The 9,182-nt window shown below is 46.8% G+C and overlaps 1 protein-coding gene across 7 annotated transcripts in view; it reads left to right on the top strand.

Moving 5' to 3' along the window:
* Positions 1–1,266: 1,266 nt before the first annotated feature.
* Positions 1,267–9,182, top strand: part of zbtb16a (zinc finger and BTB domain containing 16a) — a 242,324-nt gene continuing 234,408 nt past the window's right edge. The window contains exons 1-2 of one of the 7 annotated variants that reach the window (XM_038778884.1): positions 4,879–5,062; positions 5,314–5,382. The gene's annotated coding sequence lies outside the window, so the exon portion shown is untranslated. Of the gene's footprint in view, positions 1,336–4,878; positions 5,063–5,111; positions 5,160–5,313; positions 5,383–5,773; positions 5,793–7,471; positions 7,491–9,182 lie in introns of those variants that run through there. The other 6 variants (XM_038778887.1, XM_038778883.1, XM_038778886.1 and 3 more) reach the window with 6 other exon arrangements.

Here is a 9,182-nt window from a genome sequence, read left to right as displayed (position 1 = left end):
CAAACCAGCACAGGTTTCTGCTTGAATTAAAGGCACAGGCTGCTTCTTTCTGCTTGAATTAAAGATACAGTCTGCCTTAAAGACACATGTCCATAAATCATCCATGGATCAAAAATGTCACGCCAAAAATAAAAGGGAGAATAAGGGATTAAACAGGAAGGATACATACAATAGTAAATCAATGTTTCAAATGATGAGCAAAAAAGAACTAAGACAACTCAAATTCACAGAGAAATCCAACCCCAACTCTCCAAAAAGCAAGTTTCCATTTTACCCCAAGCTCGTCCTCCTTGAACTCTGACAACCAGACCACCCTCAATTGTAGCTCACAATTCTATTCCAGTAGAAACACAATGCATAGGAACATGAGGGGGCTATTCAGCTCCTCTAGCTCTGCTTTCAATTGGATCATGGCTGATCTGTATCCTAACTCCATCCACCAGCTTTGTCTAGCAAAAATCCATTGATCCAGAAAGCATGGGGGGGGGGGGGGGGGGGAGAGAGTTCAAATTGCCACTCTCCTTTATGTGAAGACATCTTGCCTAACTTCCCCTCTGAATAAGCTGGCTCTGGGTTTTAATGCTGTGTACATTAGTGCAACTATCCCTTCAATTCCTTTCAAAACCCGAAAACCCCCCAGTTTAATCTCCGAATAAAACCTGATGCAATAGGCAGGTGCAACACACCGAGAGCATCAAATAGAGCAAGGATCCCGTGTCCACCGTGTATTCCCTGCCACATTGGACAAAACAGGGAGGCTGCAGTGCAAAGCACAATACTGGGAATCCTAAATAGAAACATATGAATGTGTGTAACTGAGGAATCGTTCCAATGAGTATTAGTGAATGAGTATTAGTGAATACAGGCTGGGGTTCTGAGTGTGAGGAATGCAGCACATGCAATGAAGACAAGCCCGAATAATGACAAATCCTTCATAGTTCTATGTTTGGGTCACAGGATTGAATGGCCCGATTCTCCGCCCAGGCCTGTGGAGGGCGATGGTTAGGCGCGGCTGCTGAGCTGGTCCCCAATGTGCAACTCAAGAGCTGCTGGGTAGCAAATTGCCAGGTTCAAACCCATCAGGAAGCAAGCAAGCTTCACAATCTGAGCAAAAAGGCGAAGCTGTAGCCGGTTGATTCACACATGCACACACACAGTGGTGGGAGCCAGGGGTGAATTTAAAGCCCTTTGTCCCCCACGTTGGAAGGTGAATTCTTGAAGCGGTCAGCAGCATCTCTCAGAAACTTGACACTGGAAATAGCAGCCGGGGGAAAAACAAAAGAGGAAAAAAAAACTTTCTTAGTAGAAAAAAAAATCTGGAAAGTGGGCAAACAGGTTAGTTTCTGAGACTTGGTCATTTCAAATCCAGTGTGTGGCGGAGTCGTTAGAGACACTTTGAGCGGGTTCTGGAAAGTATAGCAGCAAGGGATGAATTCTAGCAGGACTTCCAGTTTTAATTTCACGTTTAGCTTTTTTAAGAGGCGGAGTTGAAACAAATCAGCTCCTTGGCGGGGCGGGCGGGGGGGGGGAAGTAAATCTAGCTTTTGTCAATTTGCCCCTAACTATTTTGAATGTGGGAAGTTATTAAACTAACACTCGCTCGGTAAATATTTTACAATAAACGTCTGATTTAAGTGAATGACAAGGTTCACTTTTGAGGGTACATAGATTTGATTCGAAGCCGCCTCCTCTTGCGAAATTTTAGAGGATTTAAAAAAAATATTTTGGACTGAGAACAATTCTGAAAATGGCACAGGATCCTTCCCGGCTGAAATCTTAAAGTGCATCTATTTCTGAGTTGCTACCTCCCATGTTTGTTCCAGGCATCAACACCAATCGCTCAAAATGTAATTAAATCACTTGAACTGAACATTAGTCACGGCGCAGTGAAGTTGCTGCGAGTTTTTGATTGGGGCCGTGCACGAGAACACTGTGAAGTGGTTTTAAATATATATCTTTATAGATGTACAGACCGCTGTCCACCAAAAGCTAGCGAGTTTCCAAACGATTCAGGGGAAACGGATTAACTGTTCTGTCACTCAAACCAGCAATCAATGTTTTCCCAATGTTTCAATCTAGGGAGGAATGAAGCGGTTCCTGACCCCCATTCTGTTTGTGAGACACCAACAATATTTATTGTTTCAAATGGACACATTTTCTTTCCAGAGGCCAGTTAACCAGTTGGAGTATTGCGGGACACTTACTAACCTTGCGGGACACTTACTAACCTGGTTGATATGCTAATCAGCGTGGTGTTAAGATGTCTTGTTTGGCGCGTCTCTTTTGATGCAGCGATCAATTTGCCAGTAATGTAGCCGGCCCTTCCTCCAACTGATAGCCCTTTGGTGATGATTGAATCCTGTCAGGTCGGGCTGTACGTGTATTGAATACGGGTGTGCGGGCTCAGCCCTAACGTACGTAAGTTTAATGACCGACATCACTACTGGATGCACTTCACCAATACTGCCAGCCACAATGCGCAGTTAGTAATGGAATCATCAGTATTGCGTTGACTCCAAAAGTGGTTTCAGTCAACCGAGAATTTTGGAAATGTAGTCACTGTCGTAATGGCGGAAAGGGAACAGCTAGCCAGACACCAAATGTGACAATAGCCAGTTCATTTGTTTTTCTTGTGTGATGTTCATTGAGGATAAATATTGGCCAGGACACTTTCTTCAAAATAATGCCCAGGATCTACAAAGTTCATACGGGAGAGCAGGCAAGGCTGCCTGAACGTCCTATCCGTCAGCAGTGGTGTAAACCCTTAAATATTCATGGAATTGAACCTCCTTAACATATAGTCAGTAATTTACAGAACAGCAGATGGTAATATTAATCCTCTTGAATGGTGTATAGAGCCTATAATTGAATAATGACTTCCTACCAATGTAAAGTCTATAATCCACTTGCCAACCAATTCTCATGCAGTATAAATTGTTGTTGCCTTTGAAATTTGGGATTCTTGTATCTGTCCTGATATTTGTCCCGATGAGGGCAGCACGGTGGCCTAGTGGTTAGCACAACCGCCTCACGGTGCTGAGGTCCCAGGTTCGATCCCGACTCTGGGTCACTGTCCGTGTGGAGTTTGCACATTCTCCCCGTGTCTGCGTGGGTTTCGCCCCCACAACCCCAAAATGTGCAGAGTAGGTAGATTGGCTATGCTAAAAAGCCCCTTAATTGGAAAAAATAATTGGGTAATCTAAATTTATTTAAAAAAAATATTTGTCCTGATGGGTGCAAGATTAAAAGCTTGAACAGCCTGTCTCTTTTTTCCCAGTAACGGTCGAATGTCTACAATTCAGAATATTTGTATTTGCAATAAATAATGTAGCAGTAAAAAATCAGCAGTAATAGAGCCAATGCTTCTCACAGAAGAGTGACGATTAGGATACTGCATGTTCGTATACAGTAATGATCTCGACACGAGAGGTTTACAATCTTTATGATAGATTCGGGAGGCCACTTGAGTCATTTTGAGCATAATAAGACTGCATCCAGTCAGCGATGCCACAGGATGATTGCGAACACAACAGTGCCGATCAAACTCTTACAGTCGTCGTATAAAGTTAATGATAACTTGAATACAGTGTTTTTAAGACACTCCCTGACTGCAAGGTGAGTCCTTGCATTTGAAAACGTTCACGGTACTGTTACTTATTGCTTGCTTTATTCATTAATGTTAGTGGCTTCACGGGCACACAATCTGTTACAATATCCCAGATTGCAATATTTGTAGCGTTGTAACGATCGACCATTTCCTTTTATAGAGCATCGTTTTTCAACTTCAAGTCACTCCTGATATACACAAGTTCTCAAGTTCTGATTTTGGTTTCTGTAATCCAATTCTGATTTCAATAAAACTTGAGATATTCGCGCGCCCGCGCAAAAAAAGTAATGCTGGTTTGAAAAACGTGTTTGGTAAAAATAAAGTTCACTGCAACAGGGAATATAATGCAGCCACTTCTCTTCCGTGATCCAACAGTTTTGTTTTCGTTATTCAATTCAACAGCAATGAATATTTAACCACACGTTGAAGTGATTGGAGTTATTTATGACGTGACTGCCTGATAAAATGCAATAAATAATACTTTACAAAAGTTTCTGATATCTAAAACATTTTGGCATCTTCAGAATATTCAGGGAGAAGCTGAATACTAATATTGGAGTTTCGGATGTATGATTTTTATATCCATTCTTGCGGGGTAGAGCTGAACAGTAGGGGTGTGTTAAGACGCCTTCCTCATGTTCTTCAAAGCAGCTTCGGATAGACTGAAGCGGAGTTTGTGGTAACGGAGTTTAAAATGATACAGTTCTATGAATTACTGTTGGTTTTGCAGTGGGCGGAGAACGTGCCTGCGATTGCAATGAGAGTTTGAGAGAGGCCAGCGTTTCTCCAATAACAAGTTGGCAGATCTGGGGATGAGCTCCTTTAGATAGCAGCAGAGCGCTGCATTTATCAAGTGGAGATTTGCGTTTTGTGCTGCGTTAACATTCAATATAGCCACAAAAAATAGCATTGACATTGAATACAACCACAAACAGCATTAAAATTTAATACAACCACAAACGACATTAAAATTCAATGTAGTCACATACAGTGGCAATTAAACAAGAGCACATCTTTTCAATATTTGCAGCGTGTCCCCAATTATGGGAATCAGCCACTCCTGATTAACGTGTGGGTTTTTAATGTCACTTGTGAAATTGCATTCTCTTCCCCCTCCTATAAAATTACCCGGGAAGAAGTGGGGGGAGGGAATGAAATAAACTTTATTGCCAAGATGACACTAAATTTGGGAATTCATACATTCTAATGCGATGGTGGTGCCCGTGCCTGCATCAAAGATGGCGAGCCCCGCAGCTGTCACAGGGCGCCCAGGCTGCAACTTTTGACGGTCGGTTCCAGCTCTCTGATGTGGACTTGACTAATTCGGAGACGCGAGGGGATGACGTCTCCAATCTGTTGATTTGCTACATGAACACAGAGAGGTGTATGTGTGTGAGTACGGCGCGTACTGTGAACTGTTTTGTATGCTGCGCTAATAATAGCGTGCATAATTCGGTAAGTACCTCCAGATTGAGGCTGCTGCTGAATGAAAAGACGATTGTATTTATATAAAAAAAAGCAAACGTATTTATTTAGAGAGGGAGGAAGAAAGGTATGCAACCAAACAACAACAAAAAATAATGCAACTAGCCGGTTTGTGTGATGATTTGCAATTGTGTGCGTTCTCGATTTTTTTTTTGTTGAATTGTAGCAATTTGCTTGTTTGGGAAGCTGGCTGCATTTTGTTGATTCGTTTTGTTTTGTAGAGGAAATATTGTGTCCAGGAAACTCACTTGATGTGGAGATACTGGCCTCTTATCCCTCCGAAGATTGAGGTAGGGACTGTAAGCAGTGTGAAAGACATCGATAACGTGTTTGTTGTGGGAGCTGCCTCTTTGTTACCAACCGGCCAGTTGAATTTGTAGCAATCTCAGTGTAATTGCTCTCCCAGTTGCATTTGGAGTGAGTGGTAGGGGACTGGGGTTGGCTTTAAAAAATTTTTATTTCCGCGGTGGTCAGTATTTTTGGGGGGGGGGGGCGGGTGTGTTTGTGTCTGTGTTTTAATACTGATGGCGGGCGCAACATTGGGGTGGGGGGGAGAGAGAGAGCCCGTTCATAGTGCCGCTCACACCGGCAGAGGGAGGACTGAGAGATCGCTGCCCGGGATCCACACGCTTCCATCTGGGCAGCGTCAGGCGAGCGGAGGTCGGGGCTGGGGTTTTAAATCCCTCGTTCTCGGCTTGTGGTTGGTAATATTTTAACAGTGTGGGTTGGGGAAAGTACCGTTACACACATCATTTCTTTCGACCTTTTTGACATGTAATTCTCTGTGAAATTTATCTCTTTCTTCTCTCTTCCCCCCCCCCCCCCCCCAGGTTAATTGAATCTATTTGTTCGGAACTGACGCACACAAATATTCTGAATATAATGATATGGGATCCAGGGGTCCAGTGATTTTGTTTGGGGGGGGGGGGGGGGGGGGGGGAGGTAGAATTATTTGAAATGGACGTGGGTGGGGGGAAGAGAATGACTTGAAATGGTCACGTACGTCTTAGCCAGGGTAAAGGGGGAGATGAAGAAGGGAAAATGGGGGGAGAGAAATGATGAAGGGAAAATGGGGGGAGAGAGATGATGAAGGGGAAATATGGGGGGGGAGATAGATGAAGGGGAAATATGGGGGGAGATGATGAAGGGGAAATATGGGGGGGAGATGATGAAGGGGAAATATGGGGGGAGATGATGAAGGGGAAATATGGGGGGAGATGATGAAGGGGAAATATGGGGGGAGATGATGAAGGGGAAATATGGGGGAGAGAGATGGAGGGGAGATGATGAAGGGGAAATATGGGGGAGAGAGATGAAGGGGAAATATGGGGGAGATGATGAAGGGGAAATATGGGGGGGATGATTAATGTGGAAATATGGGGGGGAAGATGATGAATGGAAATATGGGGGGGAGTTGATGAATGTGGAAATATGGGAGGGGATGATTAATGTGGAAATATGGGGGGGGAGATGATGGAATGTGGAAATATGGGGGGAGATGATGAAGGGGAAATATGGGGGGGAATGTGGAAATATGGGGGGAGATGATGAAGGGGAAATATGGGGGGGAGATGATGAAGGGGAAATATAGGGGAGATGAATGGGGAAATATGGGGGGGGGGGAAGAGAGAGAGGATGGAGAGAAATGATCAGAGGAGGGAGGGAGAGTAGGACACCGGCTGCAGCCACTTTGGGCTATTGTAACTGGAACAAGACCATTCGGTTTGACTGGAGTCATGATCGAGAGCACCTTTTTCTATTTATACACACACAGGACTCTCGAAGTTAAAATGTTGCTTTGAATGGCAACTGTTCATGTAACAATCCTGACTGTTAACAGAACACATTGTAGCACTTTAAGGATGCATTACCATTTAGTTGAATTGAGCTATCTGACGGCGATTTTGAAAATAAATCTACTCAATAAGAAAGTAAGGTTGCTGTTAATATTTCGGATCCAAGACGGAGTTATATTTGTGCTGACTGCGTTGTGAAGTTGTGTGGGGCAGACAGGTGGCAGACTTTATTAGTGGGAGGGTTTAAATATTTAGTTCAGCTAATGATCACAATTATAGTAACTAACCACATTAACGTGTTTAGTGAAGGTGCCTGACTCTCCTCTCCCATCGTTCCTGTATTGTGTGAGAGATTTAACCAATTTACAAGCTACTATTGAAAGCTTTTTGAGTTAAACTTATTGTACTTTATTTCGCCATCAATTTCCACACTGAAACGACACGTGCAGAATTGGTTACGGTGCTTTTAATTTAATTTTGGGTGGAAGCGGGAGATATAAAGGGGATTTCCCTCCCCTTTCACAATGATTGCGGCAGCCCCTGGGAAGGACACATGTTCATGTGTCATAGATTTCAGCCAAAGACCCGAGATCTTTTTTCCGGTTGTGGATCGTGGTTTTTTTCCCCTCCTCTCTACAATCTTTCTTAACCAACCCCACAGCTCCTCCTTGTGGGATCCGCCTGTGTGTTTGGGCGGATCGCATCAGACCCGGGGCTACTTCTGTTATTAAATGATGATTAAAGATTTTTAAACATCACTCTTTCGATGAGTTGACAGCAGAGTTTGAAGGGAGTTGATTGTGAAGTTTCCCCACTTCCCAAACCCTCAGCAGCGATTCAGCTTTACTCTGCTGAAATTCACCAGCCAGTGGTTTATTGGGCTGAGCTTTCACTATTGCCGCTGCCTCAACTCCCAGTCATTGTCCCACCTTCTACTTACTGCCCTCCCCTTAAACCCCCCTCGGAAATGTCTTGTCCCCCTCGGAAATGTCTTGTCCCCCCTCGGAAATGTCTTGTCCCCCCTCGGAAATGTCTTGTCCCCCCTCGGAAATCTCTTGTCCCCCTCGGAAATCTCTTGTCCCCCTCGGAAATCTCTTGTCCCCCCTCGGAAATCTCTTGTCCCCCCTCGGAAATCTCTTGTCCCCCCTCGGAAATCTCTTGTCCCCCCTCGGAAAAGTCTTGTGTCCCCCCCCCCTCCTCGGAAATGTCTTGTGTCCCCCCCCCCCTCGGAAATGTCTTGTGTCCCGTCCCCCCCCCTCGGAAATGTCTTGTGTCCCGTCCCCCCCCTCGGAAATGTCTTGTGTCCCGTCCCCCCCCTCGGAAATGTCTTGTGTCCCGTCCCCCCCCCTCGGAAATGTCTTGTGTCCCGTCCCCCCCCTCGGAAATGTCTTGTGTCCCGTCCCCCCCCTCGGAAATGTCTTGTGTCCCGTCCCCCCCCCCCTCGAAATGTCTTGTGTCCCGTCCCCCCCCCCTCGGAAATGTCTTGTGTCCCGTCCCCCCCCTCGGAAATGTCTTGTGTCCCGTCCCCCCCCCCCCTCGAAATGTCTTGTGTCCCGTCCCCCCCCCCCTCGGAAATGTCTTGTGTCCCGTCCCCCCCCCCTCGGAATGTCTTGTGTCCCCCCCCCCCCCCTCGGAAATGTCTTGTGTCCCCCCCCCCCCTCGGAAATGTCTTGTGTCCCCCCCCCCCCCTCGGAAATGTCTTGTGTCCCCCCCCCCCCTCGGAAATGTCTTGTGTCCCCCCCCCCCCTCGGAAATGTCTTGCCCCCCCCCTCGGAAATGTCTTGCCCCCCCCCTCGGAAATGTCTTGCCGCCCCCCCCCTCGGAATGTCTTGCCCCCCCCCTCGGAAATGTCTTGCCCCCCCCCTCGGAAATGTCTTGCCCCCCCCCCCCCCCCCCGGAAATGTCTTGCGCCCCCCCCCCGGAAATGTCTTGCGCCCCCCCCCCCGGAAATGTCTTGCCCCCCCCCCCCGGAAATGTCTTGCCCCCCCCCCTCGGAAATGTCTTGCCCCCCCCCTCGGAAATGTCTTGCCCCCCCCCCCCTCGGAAATGTCTTGCCCCCCCCCTCGGAAATGTCTTGCCCCCCCCCCTCGGAAATGTCTTGCCCCCCCCCCCCATCGGAATGTCTTGCCCCCCCCTCGGAAATGTCTTCTTTCTCTCTCCTCCCCCCCCCCCCCTCGGAAATGTCTTCTTTCTCTCTCCCCCCCCCCCCCCCCCCACTTCTCGGATATCTCTTTCGCCCCCCCCCCCCCCCCCCCCCTTCTCGGACATCTCCTCTCCTCTTCTCTCCCCCCCCC

Source organism: Scyliorhinus canicula, chromosome 19 (assembly GCF_902713615.1).
Source record: "Scyliorhinus canicula chromosome 19, sScyCan1.1, whole genome shotgun sequence".
NCBI classification, from domain to species: domain Eukaryota; kingdom Metazoa; phylum Chordata; class Chondrichthyes; order Carcharhiniformes; family Scyliorhinidae; genus Scyliorhinus; species Scyliorhinus canicula.
Note: the sequence above shows the minus strand (reverse complement) of the source record. Positions and strands in the feature narration are given on the sequence as shown.